Source organism: Rana temporaria, chromosome 3 (assembly GCF_905171775.1).
Source record: "Rana temporaria chromosome 3, aRanTem1.1, whole genome shotgun sequence".
In the NCBI taxonomy this organism is placed as follows: domain Eukaryota; kingdom Metazoa; phylum Chordata; class Amphibia; order Anura; family Ranidae; genus Rana; species Rana temporaria.
Genome location: NC_053491.1, coordinates 424,570,427 through 424,593,496, shown reverse-complemented (window position 1 = coordinate 424,593,496; position 23,070 = coordinate 424,570,427). Strand labels below are relative to the sequence as shown.

The 23,070-nt window shown below is 43.2% G+C and overlaps 1 protein-coding gene across 6 annotated transcripts in view; it reads right to left on the bottom strand.

The window, feature by feature from the left end:
* Positions 1-21,218, bottom strand: part of FGFR1 (fibroblast growth factor receptor 1) — a 120,912-nt gene extending 99,694 nt beyond the window's left edge. For 2 of the 6 annotated variants that reach the window (XM_040346219.1, XM_040346222.1), the window contains exon 1: positions 20,541-21,215. The gene's annotated coding sequence lies outside the window, so the exon portion shown is untranslated. Of the gene's footprint in view, positions 1-20,540 lie in introns of all 6 variants that reach the window. The other 4 variants (XM_040346220.1, XM_040346218.1, XM_040346221.1 and 1 more) reach the window with 4 other exon arrangements.
* Between the last annotated feature and the right edge of the window lie 1,852 nt (positions 21,219-23,070).

The window sequence follows — 23,070 nt, the reverse complement described above, 5'->3', positions numbered from 1 at the left end:
CAATCTCATGAAAGCAGCATATTCTCTCCCACTGATATCCATGCACATTCCAAATCGCTGCAAAATCGCGGTAAAAACGCAGTACTTGCGTTTTGGATGCAGGTCCATTGAATTCTCTTACAAGCAAAACGCTGCTTTTTGCAGGAAAAAAAGTCCCTGACCCTTTCCAAAAACGCAGAGGCACAAAAAAGCATTAATGTGAACATGTTCCATAGGAAACCATGTTAAAAAATGTCCCTGCATTCCTGCAAAATGCATCAAAAAAAGCATTAGTGTAAATGGAGCCTAAGTGACCAAAAATAGAAAGGAAAAAAAGAAAAAGAAAAAAGGTCTTGAACACTTCCCGCTGGGCTGGACGCATTCAGCATGGTACTACAAAAACATCAGTTTGTTTATTTTGCTTTGAAACTGATCAGACTCCTCTCACCAGACATGCAGATAGCGCCCATTAAAAGCCATGAACGGCAATTGGGCAGATCGCTTTTTTAGCTTTGTAAAATAAATATTTTGCATTCAATGACCCTTCAAAGATATACTGTATATATCAAACGCTTCTGTCAATTACCTCATCTCAGCTCCTGACAGCCAAACCTTTTTGCTTCCTTAGAGATTTATTTTAGCTTACAGGAATAATAGGGAAGAATGGGGCTGTTGTCCATAGCAACCAGACAAGTGACCTTTATTAACCTGAACTGCAAACACAACGGAGTCTGACTGGATGCTGCAACCAGCATGAAATTGACTTTTTCCTCATACAGGTGTTTAAAATTAAGCTCTGCAGTACAGCCCAGCGCCACGCACTCTTCAGGTTCCAATTTAGGCAGAACATTAGTGATATATGAAAAAGGAAGCGCAGACAGGCCTGGAAAAACTGAAAAATGTACGACCGAGACAAACTTCCTCAATTTACTGCAGGGCATGTCAAGCGTCAAGAGATGCATAAACTAGTCACATCTTAACCGGTGACCAGTGGTCAATTCCAGAGGGACATCTGTTTCCCCTCATGTTTATGATTATTACAGAGACATTAAATGGAGGGAAATATAGGGGTTATTGCAGCTGCCTGGGGAATTCTGCATTTCCGGGAGTCTGGCTGGCTACATGCATCCACTATACAAATGTTGCAAGTGATGTTTACCATCCATCATATAAAATTCCTACTGCAAAAGATGTTTACATCAATTAGCACAAAAAATTAAAAAGTATATTAAAAATATTCTCTGTTGGTTGAACTGGACTTTTTTCAAACCATAATAACTATGTTAAAAAAAGATATGGAGATTATATCCATCCATCTATCGATCTATTGGGTAGGCGCCATTTGTCATAAATTTAAGTTATCTGAGCTGTAGTTTAGCTCGGAATGATTATGTCAATTTATTGGTTTCTGTTCTAGTTTAGCTCTGTTGCACATTTTCCACTTGACTGTAGGTGTCGCTGTCACCACAGGTCAAGGTTGGAAACGCAGTGGGTTGGGTGTATTGAGTATTCTTTTCCCAGAAGCAGCCCAGTGGGAGTGGTCTCCTCCGCTGTACATTCTGAGAGAGGGTACTTAAAGCGGAGGTTCACCCAAAAACACAACTTTGTACCATCCAAACTAGCATACTAGCATCAGCTACAGTATGCCTTTTTTTTGCGCTGTACTTACGGTTTAATCCGTAACTTCCGTTTCAGACTCCCGCGGGGAGTAGACGTTCCTATATAGAGTGGAACACAATTGACGGCCGGCTATGGCGCGTCACACGTTCCGAAAATAGCCGGAGTAGGACTCGGCTCTTCACGTCACTATACGGCGCCTGCGCACAGACTAGGAGCTGACTGCACAGGCGCCGTATATGTCCGCGTCCTATTTCGGCTTTTTTCGGAAGGCATGACGCGCCATAGCTGGACGTCAATCATGTACCCCTCTTCATAGGAATGCCCATTTCCCAGCCGGAGTGTGAAACGAAAGTTACAGATTAAACCGTAAGTACAGCGCAAAAAAATAAATAAAAAAAAGGCATACTGTAGCTGACGCTAGTATGCTCGTTTGTATGATAGATAAAGAAAAAACATTTTTTAGGGTGAACCCCCGCTTTAAGGGACAGACACCGTTCTGGGGGGGTCTTCCGATCCTGACCTGATGGCCCTCCTAGCCTCAGGGATGTGTTAGCAGTTCTTCAGCCTCGGGGCCTGTTGGCCCGAGGCTCCATTTACTGAGAGTGGGCCCAGGAGTTTCTGGGGCCTGCTGGTCCAGGGGTGGCCCTGTGCTGTCTTACCTGCGGGAAGAAGCCGAACAATTGGGGACTCAATTGGAGGACGCATCCTGGCCAATCTACCTCACAGTGCCGCCGGCTGGCAGAAAGAAGCTGAGTCTTTGGGACTTTACTAAGTGTGTGTGTGGTTACACGGTCCTGTGGCAAAGGACTGTGCAACGACTCGACTGCACTCATCAAGTCTGTGGCAGAGACTTTTGAACGAGCTTTGCCCCGACTGCTAGGACAGTAACATAAGCCTATCCGGTGGTTGTGGAATCCAGTGTGGAAACCGTTTGTCCTCTGGATCCAAGAACATAGCCCTGATCCGCAAAGCTAGGTACCTGGATCCCCCCAACCCTCCATCTGATCTTGTTTAACAAAACCTTGGAAGAAAAGAGACTGCTGGTGCAGACATTTGTGAATAACTCTTCAAGGAGGACCCCCAAGACGAACGTGGTGAATGGTGAGGTAATGGCAGGCCCAAATTTAAACCAGCGGCCCCTCCAGGGGTTTTGCCACATACATACATACACTATATATTACCAAAAGTATTGGGGCGCCTGTCAATGGCATTCCAGTTTTAGTCCGTAGGGTTCAATATTGAGTGCTGGAAAATGTATCCTCAAGTTTGTATCATACTTTTCTCAACTGCTAATAAAAAGGGGGGGGGGACAAATGCATTCACTAGATGTGCACCTTATCCACATGCAATCGTTTACAGAAAATGATGCTGCCCGTTAAGTGCCATTTCACAGTGGCTTAGGAACAGGTGTAGCAAAGGCTGCAGTGACAACTGTGCCCCGGCTCCTAGGGACATCCATATCCAATTGCTCTCTGCATTACCATCACTTTAAACCCAAATTGCTCCAGGAAAGACACAAATACAGATGTTTTTGGAAACTAGTGGTGGTGGCATCCTGAAGGAGAGGGGATATGCATGGCAGAGAAGAGAGACTGGGAGGCTTTATGGACAGGAGGTTAAGGGTGGGCATGCCTGATACAGAGGGACTTATAGGGGGATGTTAATTCTGAATCAGCAGGTAAATACTATAGCTCAGAAGCCCTGGCTCATATTGTTCCGCGGCCCTGGCAAGTTGAGCTATACCACTGTCCCTGCAGACGATTCTGTTTCATATCTTCATTCCATGAATGTCTTTGACAGGTGCAATTTCCCAACCCAATGGATGCAATTATTGTATTATTCAACCTCTCTATTCACTCAGATCTAGTGACATAATAGAGGTGATATTACTGAGCCTACAATCACAGCACAGTGTAACAAATTTCCTATTCACTACACAGACTTGTCTTTTTTTTTTTTAAAGGGAACCTGTCAGAAAATGAAAAGCTCATTTTAGAAACTGTAGGATCTGGGACGGTTACCTGTATTCTTGCTTAAAGAGACCCTATTGCTTTTTTTAAGTCCCAAAGCCAAGCCTGCTAAGAAAAAAATAAGTATTAATACTAATCCCTCGACACCAATATCAACGGCTAAAACTTCCATCAAGCACTTCTAGGAGGCGTCGGCTTCATTGTCCCCTGCTGTGTGCTGTGGTTTCTTCCTCCAGCCCTCACATCACTACCAGATGAGCAGTGATGTAGGGACTGGAGGAAGGAGCCACAGCATGCAGAGGGGAACAAGGCATTTAACATTCCCATACATTTGGACTTGGAGGGCTGAATGAAAAAAAACTGGCAGCTCAGGTTGGAGCCACTGTACTAACAATACAATGTTAGTACAGTAATCTACCCTGCCATTCTATTTTGTTCCGACAGGGGGACAGCCCCCCCCCCCAGAACACCCCAGTCAGAACTCTCAGCCATTGACCAAGAGCTCTGATTGGGAGCCAGTCGGCAGACCTTTTTTGGTAATGCCCCATCGACGGAAGCTGGCTTCTGTCGGACCGGCTGCAGTACACACAAGTTTAAATGTTCTATTGAAACGCCCGACATGACCTTGTGTCTACGAGTCCTTAGGCTAGGTTCACATTCATGCATTGTAGGAAAAAACAAAAAAACAAAAACAAAATCACACCTCCCTAATGTGAGCAACAAAGTACCAATAATATTGGTGCAGCTCAATAAAAAAGTAAAAATAGAAAAAAGGGGGGGAGAAAAATACACGTGTGTGTGTGTAGGGCAACCAATTGAAATGAATAGGCTGCACTAAACACGGCATGCAAAAAATGTTTGTGCACCCTCATAGGTGTGAACGGCGCCTTGCACAGGCCTACATATCCAATAAACCATGAAAACAAATTATAAAACATAAACAAATAATATAAAAATACTTTTACTTGAAATATAATATACACAATTCCCTAAAATTTGTTTAGCTCACCAGCTTTAAACAAGTGCCAGTCTGTTTTCTGGTGCCAGAAATAATTAGCAGAAAACACACACACATTTGTAATGTAGCCAGCAGCAAATAAATGATCCCATTAAAAGAAAAGAAATGCAATTCCAGAAAGAGGTGTCACAAGTTTGCTAAAAAGGAACTGTAAACTTTCTGAAGAAAATAAATAAATAAATCTGTAACACACGTCAGTGGCCCATTTAAAGTAAACTGGTCCCAAAATTGGCAAAATCAATTGAGTTAAAGTGTCACTAAAGGAACATTTTTTTTTTTAGCTAACTAGCTTCCTTTACCTTACTGCAGTCCTGTTTTCATGTCTCATTGTTTGTTTTTGCTATGATGTTGCTGTAATCCTTCTCTGATCTGAACAGTCTGTTTCCTGATGAAAAAAGTCAAGGGAGCTTTCTCTCTGTGGCACTAATCAAGGAGGTGTTATTACCGTGTGTCTTAAACCCCTCAGAACCAATCACTTTCGTTTTACAAACCATCACTGCCCTCTATTGGCTCTGTACTTCACAGAAGCATGACAAAGCATGCATAAACGAAACTGAAAACTACAGGTACATTATATGATTGATTTTTATCTATGTTTAATCATTTTTAAAAAGGAATCAGTTAACTATTATGTCTCTATACTCTGTAAACAGTCATTTCAGCAAAACAAAATGTTTTCCTTTACAACTCCTTTAATGATGGAGAGATAAAAAAAAAAAAAAAAAAGAAGTGGATAAGCAGATGTTGCCTTTAGTGCTAGTTCACACCAGACACAGTTTATGTCTATGTGCTTTTTTTCTGCACTAGAAATGCATGCACAGTGTTTTGCCCATTTACTCCAATGGCTCTAGTTCACCCCAGTGCAGTCAGTTTCCAGTGCAGGAACTGACTGTATTGGTGCAGAAAAAATGGAACGTAATCTGGCGTGAACAGGCCCTTAGTAAAAACCACAGGTGTAAAAGATTAGTGGATACAGACAGATGAAGTTTTATGTACCGTGTTTCCCCGAAAATAAGCCCGGGTCTTATATTAATTTTGGCAACAAAAGACACAGTAGGGCTTATTTTTGGGGTAGGTCTTACCATGTCATTACCATGTAATGAGCTGTCTTCTCTTCCCCTCTCTCGACCTGCCTGTTAGGAATCCCCGGTGTGAACTTAGTTAAAATGCTTGTAAAATCTTGTAATCCACTCTATAACTGTAGTATATAGTGTACAATGTGTGTATTTCTGTAATATAATTGTGCCAAATACCTTCATTATAGCACCGCTCTGCGCTTTTGTGACCTGCCGGAGCTCTCTTCTCTGCATTTATGTTACAGAAACACACACATTGTACATTGTGTACTACTGTAATAGAGTGGGTTATATGATTTTAAACTAGGGCTTATTTTCGGGGTAGGGCTTATATTGCAGTCCTCCTGGAAAAGTACGCTAGGTCTTATTTTAGGGGTAGGTTTTATTTTCGGGGAAACAGGGTATACAGTATTTTACCCTTTTCTATTACTGTTGTGTTGGGCTCCACCCCTCCTGCCTCACTATTGGTCCTTTAATGTGATGGTTGGCTTCTTTGCTTATGAAAGATTTCACAAGAGGGGGGGGGGGGCGGAGAGATGGCGAGGCTCGACTCGTTCATGTTGAAATGCATTTATTAAATAAAAAATATGAAAAAGGTAAAGCTCCAAGCATGTTTGCATATGCATTCTTGAAATGCATTTTCCAGCCAAAATAAATCCTGTTCAGTTACTCCTGTGATTCTCACACACTTTATAGCCTGAGTGCGTAGACAAAATCCTGTGACCCACACACACACACACAAAGCATTGGGACACCTGGCTTTACACGCACATGAACTTGTGTGTGTAAAGTCTGTAGGGTTCAATATTGAGTTGGCCCACCCTTTGCAGCTATGACAGCTTCACCTCTCCTGGGAAGGCTGTCCACAAGGTTTAGGAGTGTGTCTATGGGAATGTTTGACCATTCTTCCAGAAGCACATTTGTGAGGTCTGGCTCCCAGTCTCCACTCCAAATCATGCCAAAGGTGTTCTATTAGGTTAAGGTCAGGACTCTGTGCAGACCAGTCAAGTTCCTCCACCTCAAACTCGCTGATCCATGTCTTTATGGACCTTGGTTTGTGCACTGGTACACAATCATGTTTTTCCCATAGAACTTAGGGGCCAAGCCCAACTCCTGAAAAAAGAAAACCCACACCATAATCTCTCCTCCACCAAATGATTTGGACCAGTGCACAAAGCAAAGTCCATAAAGACATGGATGAGTGAGCTTGGGGTGGAGGAACTTGACTGGCCTGCATGATGCCTTTGCCAAGAAGTTACAACAACTTTGTACCTTGATGTGCATTTCCAGGGCAATACACTTCTACGTATCCAGCTTCATAACCAAGAGAACAGAGTTAATAAGTATGTTATCTGAAAACGCTACAGCCCTGTGATCAGTGGCCTCAGCAATAAGATCTATGAAAACATTAATTTTATAAGAGGGAAAGTTTGATCTAGTTGTTCATACATAAACCCAGGGCTTTTTTTCAGGGGGAACTTGGGGGAACTCAGTTCCACCACCTTTGGCTCAGACCCTTTGGTGCCTGCTCACCACAATCACTTGTAAACACAGAAGTCTGGTTTCTGTGTTTACAAGTGACAGCTCTGCAATCTGTGTGTAACCCCCTGAACTCTGCACTCTGTATGTAATGCAATCCTGGTATTTAATGCCCCTTTAAGACCCTTCTACTGTTTGTGAAATTTGAATGGGGTCGTGGTTGAGTTCCTGCACCTATTTCTGAGAAAAAAAGCTCTGCATAAACCTAAGGCAATATGTAACTCTGTCAACAAGATAATTACCAACACCCTATCATGCCTAGTTCCACAATTAGCTCAACGATAGGAGAAAAGATACCCATTATGAAAAAAATAAATAATGAGATATCTAAAAGTTTAACTGTTTTTGCAGTTGTGGGTGGATTAGCCTGGAGTTCAAAATTGTTTTGAACCATTGTTCGATTTTAACCACATTTCCCACCATCCTGGAAAGATAATAATGGCCAGTGTCACACACACATAGATATACACACATAGAGATAGATAGATAGATAGATAGATATCTCACACACACACACACACACCTTGCTCGGAATAGTCATACTGCCTGCAAAATACGGCCATCCTACAACCTAGTACAAACAAGTTATTTTTCTTTTAACCTAGCGGGTTGTTAGTACAGCGATTTCCCCCACTGTTCTATTGTGTTCCAACAGAACACTCCGATCAGCGCTCTCTGTCACTGGCTGAGAGCGCTGATCTGGAGATGGTTGGCTGCTGGTTTTCCTGCATGCTCGTCAGACAGAAGCTGGCCCGGCAGCCATACACACTGGCCGAATGTCGGCTGATTATTATTGAACCGGCTGATGTCGCCTGACATTTGGACCATGTGTACTAGGCTTTAAAGGGGTTGTAAAGAAATTATTTTTTTCCCCTAAATAGCTTCCTTTACCTTAGTGCAGTCCTCCTTCACTTACCTCATCCTTCCATTTTGCTTTTAAAATGTCCTTATTTCTTCTGAGAAATCCTCACTTCCTGTTCTTCTGTCCGTAACTCACCACCGTAATGCAAGCAAGGCTTTCTTCCTGGTGTGGAGAAAGCCTCTTGAGGGGGCGAGCAGGTGTGTCAGGACGCCCACTAACACACAGCTCCTTTCTCTATCTGCAAATTCATTGCATGAATCTATGTACCGTGTTTCCCCGAAAATAAGCCTGGGCCTTATATTAATTTTGGCAACAAAAGACCCAGTAGGGCTTATTTTCGGGGTAGGTCTTACAACGTGTTGTTTCTCTCCCTCCCTGCCAGGAAGCCTCAGTTTGAAAAACGTTAAAATGCTTGTAAAATGCCAAAATCCTGTTACAGTAGCACACAATACATTACACAATGTGTGTGCCCTTGCAATCCAATGGTGCCAAACGCCTCAGCTCTGCTCTCCTCCACCTCCACCTCCACCTCCACCTCCACCTCTCCCAGCCACCACCCCCCCCCCCCCCCCCTCCGCAGCTCTCCGAGCAGGGAAGTGAGCACACCGGCATGCAACGAAAGAAAGATCTGTAGCATTTTAGTGCTTAAGTCTGTATGGATCACGCAAGTTAAATACGGTACCTTGTGGAGACAGGAGTATCGTTATGCACACAGTGTGACATGTTGATTTAGTGCTGAGCCTCTGCACTGAGACAACTGTACCTTCCGTGACTGCAGAGGAAGGAGGGGCCCCGAGATCCCCCGCCGACAGCCGGGAAAAGGAGGAGGAGACCAGTAGGGAGATGAGCTGAGCGCCAATCTGTACTAAAGGCACCTGACACTGCTACCGTAGATCAAAGAGATACGGCCACAGCACACTGCCGTATCAGAGTGGATTATAGGAGTACACACGCACCTCAAACTAGGGCTTATTTTCGTAGTAGGGCTTATATTGCAGCCCTTCTGGAAAATAGCACTAGGTCTTACTTTCTGGGTAGATCTTATTTTCGGGGAACGCGGTATTGCCGCTGCCACCGACTATCCAGATGGTCGGCCCCCTGGCGAGCGCTGGCCATCTGAATAACGGCAGCTGGTTGGCTGTGGAAGTGCCTATCAAGAGCCAGCGTCTCAGCCAATCAGGTTCACCAGTTCTGGTTACCGGTAACCTGATTGGCTGAAGCGTCATCAAGGGTGGGAGAAGACATCGGAGGGACGGTAGAAGCAGGATGGCTGACCCCAGAAAGGTAAGTGCCAGACGGGGGGAGGGGGATTTTACAGGGAACAGTGGCGACAATTGATGGGCACAGTGAGGCTGCAATTGATGGGCACAGTGAGGCTGCAATTGATGGGCACAGTGAGGCTGCAATTGTTTTTTTTTCCCGTTTGTTTGCGCCCCCCCAAAAATTTCGAGCACCAGCCGCCACTGCATTACGGTGGTGAGTTACAGACAGAAGAACAGGAAGTGAGCATTTCTCAGAAGAAATAAGGACATTTAAAAGCAAAATGGAAGGATGAGGCAAGTGAAGGAGGACTTCACCAAAGTAAAGGAAGCTATTTAGGAAAAAAAAAAAAAAAAATTTCCTTTACAACCCCTTAGAGCCGGTTCACACTGGGGCGGCACGACTTCGGGGGCGACTCGGCAAGGCGTCCTGAAGACGACTTCAGAGACGACTTGCAAAATGCAAGTCTCCCCCGAAGTCGTACTTGCGTCGCTCCTATTAGAATGGTTCTGGTGAATAGAATGGGACGCGACTTGTCAGGCGGCTGAGTCGCCTGACGAGTCGCCCCAGTGTGAACCGGCTCTTAAGCTCTCACAGAGCCACTAGTAGAAATAAAAAATAAATAAAAAACAAACAGTCAATAACAGAAGATTTGGATAAAAGAGGACTACTTTAAATTTAAGGAGAGGCAGCATTTGACTCCCTCTCTAGTGGCTTGAAGAGACCCTCTTAAACCAGACCCGTCCTCCTCATTGCCCAAATTTCTCTGCAGAGTACCATGGCTCCTTCTCAGCTCTGCAATCAGAGACCATACAGTATATATACTGATAGCACCAGGAGTTAAGATTTCTACAATCATCTGAGGATATTGTGTGTGGCACATGCCCAGTGGTCTGCAGGTCATGTAGTACAGGCCCCTTTGTTCTCCTGACACATGGTCAGAACTGAAGCCCCTCTTCCCGTGACAATCAGTTCCAGTAAAGTCTGGCCACGAAAGCCAGTTCCTCCCTTTCATCCCTCAATAGAAAGCTAGAAAATTAAACAACCACATTAAAAAAGGAGCACTCACAATTAAAGAAATATGTTGGCTGCTGTGCTTATTCTGAAAATGCTAGTCGTCTGGCTGTCATAGTGATGCTTTGGCTTCAATACTTTGAAATAAAAAAAAATGGGACAATCATAGATATGATATGCAAACATTTTCTGACTTTCATTTGCTGCATGTTTGTTCTCGGTCTGCGATTCGGAAATGTTGAAGCCAAACTCAGTCAGACATCTAAAAGGGTTAAGACCTACAGCTCTGCATATGATCAATATTAACCAGGAAGCTCTTTGCTAAATTATCAGCACTAAACATAGGGCAGTAAATTAAAGAGGATAATAATGGTATAATAAGGAGCACCACATACGTTAATGCCGTGTACATATGATCGGAAATTCCGACAAGAAAACCGTAGATTCCCCCCCCCCCCCCCCCCCAACAGAATTTTGGCTCAAACTTGTGTTGCATACACACGGTCACACAAAATTCCGACCGGCAAGATCGCGGTGACGTACAACACTACAACAAGCCAAGAAAAACAAAGTTCAATGATTCCAAGCATGCGTCGGAATTGCATGCAGACGAAGAACTTTTCCTGTAGGAAAATTTGAGAACCAGCTCTCAAATTTTTGCTGTTGGAAATTCCGACAGAAAAAGTCGATGGGGCCTACAGTCGGAATTTCCGACCAAAAGCTCACATCAAACTTTTCTTGTCGGAAATTCCGACCGTGTGTACGCGGCATCAAGATGTAACCCAAAACAATCTTAGGAATTCATAGACGATCTACTAAGCAATTTAAACCATGATGGTAAAAGAATGTTGAAAATAAACTCAAATAGAAACAAGCAAGGTAAGTTGTTACATTAAAGTGGTTGTAAACCCAACCATACAACTTGCACCTACACGGTTAAGGAGATATTTACCCAAAAACGGGTACCGATGTCTACGGCGCATGCACGTCGTAAACAACAGCGCAGGCGCACTAACGGGCCGGCTCCATTAATGGAACTCTGGAGCGGCAATACACGGAAGGGACATCGAGGCAAGATGGCGGCGGAGGGGAACGAGGAGCAGTTTGGGGGCTTCGATCTCAGGTAAGTCATTCATATTGAGCTAGTATGCTATGCATACTAGCTCATTATGCCTTTCTCTTGCAGGGTTTTTTTTTTAAAATACCGGGTTTACTTCCTCTTTAAAGAGTGTTCTAGCCAATGTTTTATAGGGCTCATGAACACCGCAGCTCGAAAATGCTTGATTTATAGGCGTTTGAGGTTTTTTTTTGTTGTACTGTCTTTAAACGCCCTTCCATGTTAGACTATGTGCCCATGCACAAAGGTGTTTAGAAGCAGAAAAAAAACAGTCTCATTCAGGAGAGACGCTTTTCTGCATATTAAAAAAAAAAAAAAAAAAACACTCAAAACGTGCATTAACACTAGGCTCGTTAAGTGCTTGAGCGTTCATTTCAATGGCCAGAAAAAAAAACGAAGTATATTATGGCCAAAGAAATGAATGCTCAAGCGTTTGACACGCTTAAATGCGTCTGAAAAAATGTGACATTAAGCTTGTTTCTCACTTTGATTTTCTCTTGCCAGGAGAAAAGGCGTTCAGAAGAGTGCAGCGTGCATGAGGCCAAACAGATTCCATCTGGAAAAGTCATTTTTGCAGGGTCTTGGAGGACACATGGATAAACAATTTCAGGTCATGTGGCCTACAGCTTCTTGACACCTATCCTTCTGTTTCTCCCCAACAGAGTGACTTCAAAGGTTTGCAATTAAACTAGATGGTCATTGTCGCCTATTGGGTACTGGTGTGAGCAAAACAACCAGTTCAACTTGCTAAACAAACACTTCGATATGGAGTCTTGTTTTATAGTTTCAGTTTATATGAAAAGTCACTTTGTATTGTTCTCTCCTGAAGCACCCAAAAGCGTCTATATGTTTTACAGCCATGCTGCTTACATTGGTTGTACTCTGTCATTATCATTAGAAGAGCTCGGAGGCAGGGAAGCAATGTTGACTGCACTCTTCCACCAATGCCCTCTTTATGCATCCTGCCAGGCCTGGGCATCAACATCACCTGTGGTTCCATCACTCGCCTCGCTCAACTATAAAATGGGAAGGATCACCTTCCTTGCTTTGGTTTATAATTGAATGTTTATTTCAGATGACAGTCCGTTCACTGTAGGACTTTAAAGAACATCCACATTCATTGTTACCAACAGAAACATTCAAAAAGTCACTAGTTGTCTTTTTGCAGCATTGACTTGGCCTAAGATCTGTTGAGTGTGGACATAGAGGAATCCTATAGTCACGGAATATAGAGGCTACCATTGTCAACATCTTCTGAAGATGTTAGCGGTCTAGCTATCATTTTACCGGTCTTCAATTCTTTGAGTCTCAGATCTAGCACAAGTATGCAATTAAGGACTTTTCACTTTTGTCCTTCTGGTATGCATACTTGTTTCTGGGTAGGTGACAGAAATCAGGTTGGTAATAGCAGCTCTCGGCTCTCTCATTACAGGTTTCCTTCAAAGCTAAAAGTTACTGTAAGGTTTTCTTTAAAATACCAAACATTACTTACCTACTCTGTGCAATAGAATCGGGGTCCCCTGCCAGTGCTTCTGGCTCCTCCACTTCTGTGTGCCACCACTTCCTATTATGGCACACCTGCAGGCTTGGCTATAGGCACAGACAGTGCAACTCGGACCTGACCCCGCTTACTTGTCACAAAATTCCATTGACAGCCGCGAAAGCAAATGGCTTCTGCTGCTATCATTCTGCCCTGGGAGGAGGGAGAGAGAAGAGAGTCGCTGCTCTCGGGCAGAGCGCTGGATCGAGATCAGGCTCAGGTAAGGGTGGGCGGGGGTCCTGGAGCACAGAGGGGTTATTGCTTTAATGCATGGATATAAAAAATCCAAAAATAAGGGGGAAGAAGAAATCTTGGCAAATATTTAATTTAGCTATGCAGTGGGACTGTGCCCACACTGCATGGGTTAACTGCAAATTTGAATATTACAGGGCAGAGATATACCTACCTAATCTGGTGATCCTCCGAATGCAAGCCCAGACCCTGCTGCTTATGTCCCTCCCCCGCATGCTAGCCGTCTTGCAAATGGACTGTTCCTGACATCATCACGCCCACAGACTGGCTCTGGACGTGAGGATGGCAGGAACAGTCCACCGCTGGACACGGGGTAGTGCCGTTTTCTTGAAGATTGAAGGATTGGGCAAGCATAGCCTTTCGGTGCACCCCTAGACAAAACAAGCAGTTAACCCATGCAGTGCAGCACAGCCCCACTACATGGGAGATTTTTTTTTCTCCATGGTGTTCTGCTTTAAGCCTTTAGAACTACTTTAAAGTGGAGGTCCCACGAAAAAAAAAAAAAATTAAAAGCCAGCAGCTACAAATACTGCAGCTGCTGACTTTTAATAAATGGAAACTTAACTGTCCAGGGTGCCCGCGATGTCGGCAGCAAAAGCTGAGCAATCGCTCATCTCTCGGCTGCCCCCGCCGCCATCCTCGGTAAAGGAATCAGGAAGTAAAGTGTTGCGGCTTCACTGCCCAGTTCCCTACTGCGCATGTGTGAGTCGCGCAGCGCATCCTCACTGGTCCCCGCTGTCTCTAGGGACCAGTGTGTTTCCCAGAAGACAGTGGGGGTGAAGCGAAGGGGCATGACTCCCGTAGGAATTGGGTGCAAATACCAGTATTATACAGGTATCTGCACCCCCTGAAAGGTGCCAAATTTGACCCCCAGGGGGGGAGAAACAGCTAAAAACCAAAGCTAAATCACATATATGGTTTGTATTTCTGTCCCTCCATTCTGGGGATTTACACAGACCGTCCACCAGACCTACAATGTGGATGACACCATTTGCAGGTAAAGAGTACAGTAGTGTTTTCTCCTCCCCCAGCTCTCTCTGGATGGTGAAAGAGCAGCAGTAAACTGGTGAGGTCATCCCTCTACTCACTCTGCATCGCCAGGTCCCTTGTCAGTATATTTGCATGCAGCTCACGTGATTGGCTCTCAATTCTGCCACTCCCAGCCGAGTACAGTAGCACACTGAATTGTAAGGAGGCAGATACTAATTCTAAGTCAAGTAGTTGCATATAAAAAAAAAAAAAAAAAAAAAAGAAGGGGTATGAGGCTCGGCATCAAAGTTATCGATTGCTTTTAAAAATAAAATAAAGAGAGACAGTTTGACTTACCAGAGAATAAATGGTAGAAAATGTGCTTATGTCAAGACAATTAAAAGTAGTGCTCTAACAACGTCACTAGGAAGGTACCCCCCCAGGCCTTGACCCGAAGGTTTTTTATATTCTTGTACAGACACCTTCATGTCAACCAAGTCATGACCAGAGAGAGATAAGCGGCAGAAAATCATCGACGCATGTAGAACGCCATTGTTTAATCTAATTATTTTCTGTAATTCAGGCCCATTTGTAACACACGCCTGGAGACAATAGGACAGGATTCTATTTGCAGCTAGAGAGAACAAGATTATTCGGTGCTGCTAGTGGTAAATGTAGCAGCAGAACTGGCTATGGAAAGAGTACTTTTTACAGCCCCCATGATCTCTGCCGAGGGCTTTAATAATATGTCAAAGGAAAATACTATGCGATCTATTTAGCCATGTTTTAAAAGATAAGTTCACCTTTCAACAAGAAATAACAAATGCACATTTTTTTGCAGATAATGCATTTACTATTTTTTGTTTCTGGAGCCTCCAAAGCATTGCACCAGTGATCAGCAGATCTCCTGCAGACCTGTCAGTGTATCTGTGTGCCCGAACATCGTACAGGCAAGCAGATACAATCCGACAGGAAGCATGAATGGACTTCCACAGACAGAGCTCCACAGAGCCGTGGTCAGGCCCTTCGCTACAGGACAGGCAAAACAAACAATTGCTTGGGGCCCCCGGGCTGGCCTGGGGCCCCCAACTTCCCTTTCCCAGGCTGTAGTGTGGCCGAGCTCCTCTTCCTTCCTCCTGGAGTCCTGTCAGTCCGGCCGGGTACCGCGTGTGGTACAGGAGATTCAATTTCCTGTTCCCGGCCGGACTGACAGGAAGTACACACTGAGTGTTCACAGGAAACTGAATCTCCTGTACTGCGCGGTACCCGGCCCGGGTACTATCTGATAGGGGACTGGGGACCCATAATGATAGAACACCGGACTGACAGGAGGAAGAGGAGCTCAGCCATGCTACAGCGGCTGCCTACAGGGAAGAAGGGGAGGGGAGAATAGAAAAACATAGGGACTAGGGGGGGGGGAATAAGAACATGGGTGTAAAACAATTTGTATAGCGCCAACGTAGGCTTTGTGTGCAGGGGGGGGGGGTGCTTGGGGGCCCCCATTTTGCTTGGGGCCCCCAAATTCCTTCAAACAGCCCTGGCCGTGGTAGTTCATTGAAACCTACAAGCTGACAACCGCAAAGGCCGTCGGGACTTGTAGTTTTCCCATGCACAGAGGACTGAATAAGTGATGCGTTTTTTTTTTATTGTGACGGGGAATGGGCGTTGTGTGAACTTATTCTTTAAATTCAAGATTCAATTACAAAAATATGTTAATCGTGGGTGAAAGTTGTGTGAACTTTAGGTGAAAAACATTGATAGACAGACACCTAGGTAATAACCATTAGAAATAGTTACCATTACCTGTTGCCATATCCTTCAAAATGGTCTTGTCTTAATGCTAGATTTCTAGTTCTTACAAATATGCCATATTTTTTGCATCTGGACACTAAAAGATAAGATTTTTTTTTTTTTTTAATAACAAAAACACATACTTACCTCCACTGTGCAGTTCATTTTGCAGAGTGGCCCCAATCGTCCTCTTCTGGGGTCCCACAGCAGCTCTCGCGGCTCCTCCCAGCAAGAGCCAAGCCCCTCTAGGAAGCCCTCTCCCGAGGGGGTTACCTTTCGGGCACTCTCCCATGCCATACAAATCGGCGTCCATAGCCGCCGATTGTATGACTCGGCCCTGCCCCCCGGTGGCTGCGTCATTAGATTTAATAGGCATACTAGCTCATTATGCATTTCCCTTGCAGTTTTTTTTTTTTAAAGAAATGTTTTAGAGGGTTTACTTCCTCTTTAATGCATAGGATGCATTAAGGTGAAAAAACATGAAGCTTTACAACCCCTTTAACATCTATTTTAGTTATGCATGAAGTAGGAAGGAACAAAGAAAAATAATAATTATTTCCCCGAATCTGACAAAATGCATTCGGTTGGTCTGGCACATGGCACCTATCCCCAAATGGGACTGGTAGGTTGTGTTCCCTCTATGTAGTTTGGGGCTCCATTGCCAATTGTGACTGCAATTTACCCTCAAAGAAACGTGCCATTTCAAGAGCAATATAAATAGTAGGGTTTCCTAAAGCCACTCATGGATATAAGAGTTTGGTTGGCCAGGGGGGGGGGGGGGGGGATGTCAGCAATGGCTGCATACTGCCAATAAATGTGATTGTAACTGGTTGGAATCGGGTGACAATTATTGAGGGTCCATTCACACCATTGCGTTTTATTGCATTTGTCAGACTTCCCCATAATAAAGCTGTGTCTGTTCCCATCTGTATGATGCATTGAAAAAAAATACTAAAATGCAGAGAAACGTGGAATGTTGTATGTTGGGAAGCCCATAGAGGTCAATGGAATGGCATCAAAATGCATCTAACATCCGGCAACAAGGATTACCAAGCTTTGGTCAATGGTTGGTAACCTTATCCACTCCAAATCCTAAATTAAAAAAAGTTCATCAAAATCACGCATCAATATTCAGGTCTATATAGCAAGGAAATGCACATGCATAGTGCTACAAAGAAACACCCTCATAAATCTAAAACAAGTCAGGAATATTTAAAGGTAGCCCAAGTGGGTCTAGAGCTGGTGCTTACAACGACCGTATACACGTTTTTTTTTTCCAAAAGGGGAGGAATGTGACCAGGGGCAAACTGACAACTCAAGGGGCCCCCGGGCAATAGAAGACTATGGGGCCCCTGGGCTTACAGATGGCCACCACGCCAGGAGGCAGTGCAGAGGCGGGGCAGCTAAAATCTCAGGATTTGCCCATCAGAAGCATGTTGGTTTCAGACATATCAGGAACAGATGTAAAAAAAAAAAAAAATATATATATATTTTTACATACTGTCCCTGGTTCTACTGAGCCTGGCAACCCTGATGGGGCCCCCTAGTGACATGGGGCCCTCGGGCAGTGCCCGAGTGACTCAATGGTCAGTCCGCCCCCGAATGTGACACATAGGAGCAATCAATCAAGTCCAAGCTTCCATTTTATAAGCTGCACTAGAAAGCAGATAAACTGGATTTGTTGCCCCTTGAAACGCCGCCAGATTACTTAAATTAAAGTTTTTCTTTTTTTAATTACGAGAGGTTTCTGAGCCTTTGAGGCCTCTGCCTTGCACCTGTGTTTACTCATGTATCAAAATGCAAATTAGAAGTGTGGATGCTGAGGGAGTAAAGAGCAGAGTTGTAGGAGAAGAGTCACATAACGCACACAAATCAGTATTAGTACGAAGGGGCAAGCAGCTTAGCATTGGATGAATGAGAACAAAATTAAGAAAAGGCTTCTTGATACACCGAGCTCCAGCCTGTGACTTTGGTCCCGTGTTCTTCCAAGCATTCAAACACGCAGGTGTGTGGGGTGGGGGTACAAAGAGGGGGGAACATTTCAAACAGACTGGATTGCTGTACCAAACCATTCTGCTCAAACTTTTTGTGCCCCAAAGTACCTGGCAGGTTTAAATATGTATGCCAACCACCCCATTCTCTGCCATGCACCAGTCACTAAGTAAAAGGGTTCAGGTCTTGGTAAAATAGGCCTGACCCAAAGTCTGAAATAGGATGGAATGTCAAACCGGACAGTTGGCTTGATCATTAAAGTGGAGGTTCACCCAAAAACTCAATTTTTAACATTAGATTGAGGCTCATTTTGTCAAGGGGAATCGGGTGTTTTTTTTTTTTAATCGAAGCAGTACTTACCGTTTTAGAGAGCGATCTTCTCCGCCGCTTCCGGGTATGGTCTTTGGGACGGTCGCATACATCGCGTCATGAGTAGCCGAAAGAAGCCGAACGTCGGTGCGGCTCTATACGGCGCCTGCACACCGACGTTCGGCTACTTTCGGAAAATCGTGACGCGCTGTATGCGACCGTCGGAAGCCTGTCAAATAGGAATGCCCAGTCCCGCAGCCCATACCTGGAATCGGCGGAGAAGATCTCTCTCTAAAACGGTAAGTACTGCTTCGATTGTAAAAAAAACACCCGATTCCCCTTGACCAAACGAGCCTCAATCTAATGTTAAAAATTGTTTTTCGGGTGAACTCCCGCTTTAACTAGCCATACACAAGAATGTGTAGATCCGAATAATCTGTCTTTTTAGGTCTCAGCATCATGAAGCCACTAACCCGCTTGTTATTCAAAGAAAGGCCCAATAAGTCCACTTTTTAGAATTAAATTTGAATGTGATCTAAAAAAAAAATAAAAAATAAAAAAAAATTATGGCATTTGCCTTGGCTAGGGCTTCCAATTGATCCTTCAGGAACCAGGATTTAAAAAGGTGGGGGTTTCAGAGAAAAACAAAACACGGTGCTTGGGTAGAGGGGACACAAAGTTTACCATCCCCCTACTCTGGGAACATGACCTGGAGACACAGATTACCATCAACAAATATGTACTTTTTCTCCCCCCTTAAGTCCCTTTAAAGAAATAAGAGCCTGGCTGTACATAATCCTTTGCTGTGGGCTTAACATACAGCAACAAATGATGTAGAGTGCAAACACTACTAACACTGTCACAATCAAGACTCCGACATGTGAATGTGTAGGGAGACGAGTAGGCTGGCTAAACTCAACAGCTGTTGTAGATATATGCGTGTGTCATGCTGAGACTTGTAGTTCTGGTGAAACACACTTTGAAATGGTCACTTATCCAACTGAAACCAGTACAAGCAAGTTAAATAGATCAAGGCTGCAAGATCCCAGATGACCACAGGAGAAAAAGAATTCAGAATTTAAAAATAAAATTAAAAACAAGGAATGACAAATCTGGGGTCAAGTTTTCCTATCTTTGACGGCATCTCAAAAATAGATGCCAGTTTGATATAAATATGTAAAAAAGAAAAATACCAACAAAAAAAAAAAAAAGGAAGAAGGGGGAATAGGCATAAAATGTAAGCACACCCAAAGCCGCAAATATCAAGATGTAAAAAGTACAAAAGGGATATATATATATATATATATATATATATATATATATATACACACACACACACACACACACACTGTTTGTAATATATATATATATATATATATATATATATATATATATATATATATACACACACACACACACACACACACACAATATAGGGGGGGGGGGGTACAAACTATATATATATATATATTCTGTTTGTACCCCCCCCTATATTGTGTGTGTGTGTGTGTGTGTGTGTGTGTGTGTGTGTGTGTGTGTGTGATATATATATATATATATATATATATATATATATATATATATATATATATATATATATATATATATATATATATATATATATATATATATATATATATATTACAAACAGTGTGTGTGTGTGTGTGTATATATATATATATATATATGGTACAAACAGAATATGCATAAGAAATGCATAACAAAAACCTGCATGACAATAACAAACTTTACAATGATCACACATATCAATGATGCAATCAGGTCCCAAAGTAGCAATTTGTTCCCTGAGTTCAGAAACTTTTGGAAATGCTCAAAGTAAAAGGGGAAAAAAATTGAATTGGATGGAAAGGGGAGGCATTAAGTTTACCATTGTACAAGTATGAAAACATACACTGAACCAGGCAGGAAGCTGCAACAGAAAACATATGTTCAGAATGGTTCTAGATAATTTTCCTTGGCCACATTAAAAGATGCATACCTCTCAAAAGTGTATTTATCAATACAACACCATAAAAAGTTATAAACTAAAATAACAAAAACAAATAAAAAAGAAAAATAATAAACATTAAACAAGTCTGCACTAGCTCAAGAGAAAATACAATGTAAATCAAATAAATAAATAAATAAAAAGGGAAACATAAAAAAGGTCTACAAAAGGCACAACAACAACAACATACAGAGAACACAATGTAACAAAATCATTTTACTCACTTGAAATCTCAGATCCTTTAGTTTCCAAAGTAGCTTTCCACTGTAATCCTTCTGCTGATGTCAAGAATTCAAGGGGGAGGTAAAAAAAACTATTCAATAGTCAAAAGGAAAAAAATAAAAACAAAAAATAAAAAAAGGGACTCAAGTTTTCACAAAATCCTGATTTCTTAGCCCTTAAAAGTCTTTTTTTAAAACGTGTATAAAACACAGATCGGATTAAAAATACCTCCTTTCTTGAACTTAAAACAAGTAAGCCTTTTAAAAAAAAAAAAAAAAAACCCCAAGGAAGGACAAAAAGGTACACAAAATCCCCTTGATGGATGTATGCAGAGGCAAGGGAAGAACGACTAATTTAAACCATCTGTGGACTAAAGAGGGGGAACAAGAATGTGGATTTTTTCCCCTGCAAACACCTTGAGAAATCCAGTTATGGAATAAAATAAAAGTTGCAGGATTCAGACAGAAGCTGCTTTGATCCTCCGATCCTCTATATGTCCCTCCGAGATCGTTCTAGGGATGGTTCTGAAGGCTTCCAGCACTGTAGATCCAGATCTCCTAAAAGTGTGCATGAGGTCTGTGTCTATCCAAATGTGCAAGATTCCTTGAGCATGGAGAAGTGAGTCAGTTCCTATTCAGACTTAACAATACAGAGCTGTCCCATCCCCCATGTTCCCTACAAGAATTTGCAACCCCTCCCAAAGCAGAGTTCATTTACAAAAACCCCTCCTATCCTCTCGGATTTCTCCCTTTGCACACTGGGGTTTGTAGTTTACATGTCATTTAACTCACACCAGGCGATCTCCATTCCCAGACAGCAGCTGAATAGGAGGACAGGTAGCAGCACTGCAGCTCTACACATGTGCATTCAGAGGACAGCAGCTGGGGGGCCAGGCCCGCAAATTGCACTTTGGTGGATCCTTTCAAGTGTGTGATAGGGTTGGATAATTGATTGATTTTGTTTTCTTGCGCATAACATACAATATAAAGGCGATGCAGAGGTGGGTGGCCATAAACAGCCCGATCTTTGCAATTGCAAGCAATCAGCCTAATTTGCTGCTTTGTGACCTCTATACAGTATATGGTGATGAGAGCAGCCCTTATTGCTATGATTGAAAAAGGGGTCAGGATAGTATAGTTTAACTTGGTGTTCTTTGTGTTTTTTTTTTTTTACATTTTGTGTATTTGCATGCTGTTGCTTTACACTTTACCATTATTTATTTTTTTCCCTGCCAAAAAAAAATAAAAAATAATCCTATGAGTGGCCAATTTCTGGCATGAAAACAGATCTGGAAAAGTTTTATTCTCTTCTGTAAACCTCAGGGGCAATTAAAGTGGAGGTTCACCCAGAAATGTTATTTTTTAACATTAGATTGAGGCTCATTTTGTCAAGGGGAATCGGCTAGTTTTTTTTAAAAACTAAGCAGTACTTACCGTTTTAGAGAGCGATCTTCGCTGCTTCCGGGTATGGGCTGCGGGACTGGGCGTTCCTTCTTGATTGACAGTCTTCCGACGGTCGCATCTATCGCGTCACGATTTTCCGAAAGTAGCCGAACGTCGGTGCGCAGGCGCCGTATAGAGCCGCACCGACGTTCGGCTTCTTTCGGCTACTCGTGACGCGATGGATGCGACCGTTGGAAGTTTGTCAATCAAGAAGGAACGCCCAGTCCCGCAGCCCATACCCGGAAGCGGCGGAGAAGATCGCTCTCTAAAACGGTAAGTACTGCTTCGTTTTTAAAAAAAATAGCCGATTCCCGTAGACAAAATGAGCATCAATCTAATGTTAATTCTTTTTTTTAGGGTGAACTCCCGCTTTAAGGCACACTGACATGTTTTTCAAGCAGTTTAGTGCTAAAAATAGCACAGTTATACCACTTGAAAAAATCGTGCCCTGCAGGACCGCTCCAAAAGTCCTGCTAGCCGCATCTTTGGAGCGGAATAGGAGCGGAGTGTTTACCGCTCCTTCCCAATTAAATCAATAGGAAACCGCGGTAATACAGCCGGAGGTATTAACCCTTTTTCGGGCACTAGCGGAGGTTAAAACCGCACCGCTAGTGGCCGAATATCGGGGTAAATATGACGGTATAGCGGCACTAAAAAATGCGCCGCTATACCACCACCGCACCTCCCCCATGTGAAAGGGGCCTTAAAGACCATTACACCCTTTCTGCCACCCACGGGTGTGTCCAATCTGTAGCATTAGCGTGTGTGCCTAACAGCGTGTGTGTATATATATATATATATATATATATATATATGTATGTATGTATGTATGTATGTATGTATAGCGCCCCCTTACTTTCAGTATGGGCACTACGCTAAAGTTAGTGGGGAATGGGAGAGTTTGCTCCCATTCACAATTTATTTAAATTAGGACTTCTGTCATTCCAGAAATGTCCACTGGGTCAGTCTGTACTCCAGGGATGTGATATCATTCCTGGCCAGCAGTTGACGCTAGTGGGGTTCTGGCAGAGCAATTTTTTCCCCAGCAGCCAATTAGAGGAGTTCTTCCCTCGCAAGGCATGCTGGAGAG